We start from the raw sequence: 945 nt of genomic DNA, 5'->3' as shown, positions 1-945 counted from the left end.
ACCTTTTATTCCCTTCTCTTGTCTTATTGCTATTGCTAAGACTTCCAAAACAATATTGAATAAAAGAGGTGATAGTGGGCGACTTCTGATATGCTCCAGCCCAATGTTACAGTCACTGTGTCAATCTATCTTGCTGAAGTCTTCTCTCTTTCTCTGACTCTCCTCCTTTCCCAAAATGATGTCTTTTTATAAGGACTGGCCCCACCTAACTACATAACCAAGGTATGTGAGACTAAGTTCCATTATCCTTGCCTCTTAAGACATCCATGCTAGTTGCACTTACTCCAAGACAAACTTGTTTGTCCAAGGGATATTCAGTACTCTCTCCAACACCACAACTCAAAGGCATTTGTTCTTCTCTCACCTTTATTCATTATCTAACTTTCAGATGTATAGCAAGTGGTTGAAGAGACCATGGCTTGGATCAGAATCAAGTCTAGTATTTAAATTTACATTCTTAGAACTTTGGAGAGGTTCCTGACTACAGATTTCTCCAATGTAACATGTCTTGATTTCTTGACTGCTGCTTCCATGGGTATTGCTTGTAGATACAAGAAAAACAAAATTGTTGACAATTTCAATCTTTCTCTATCATGATGTTGCCTATTGGTTCAATAGTGAGGATTTTTGTTTTCTTGATATAGAGAGGTAATCCATATTGAAGGCTATATAGTGTTTGTCTTCTGCTGCAAGTGTTTCAAGCCCTCTTGACTTTCAGCAAGCAAGGTTGTGTCACCTACATAACACCAGTTCTTTTGTTTTGTTTTAATAGCATCAGCTCTTGATGAGTCTTCGTGCTATGTTCCTGTTCATGTAGTCCAACTTGCTGAATTATTTGCTCAGCCTATAGATTGGATGTTGTTGTTGTTGTTGTTGTTATGTGCCGTCGAGTCACTTGCGACTCATAGCGACCCTATGTACAACAGCCCTAAACTCCACTCTGTC

This window comes from Elephantulus edwardii, unplaced genomic scaffold (assembly GCF_000299155.1).
Source record: "Elephantulus edwardii isolate Elephantulus edwardi_28Jun2011 unplaced genomic scaffold, EleEdw1.0 scaffold00298, whole genome shotgun sequence".
In the NCBI taxonomy this organism is placed as follows: Eukaryota; Metazoa; Chordata; class Mammalia; order Macroscelidea; family Macroscelididae; genus Elephantulus; species Elephantulus edwardii.
Note: the sequence above shows the minus strand (reverse complement) of the source record.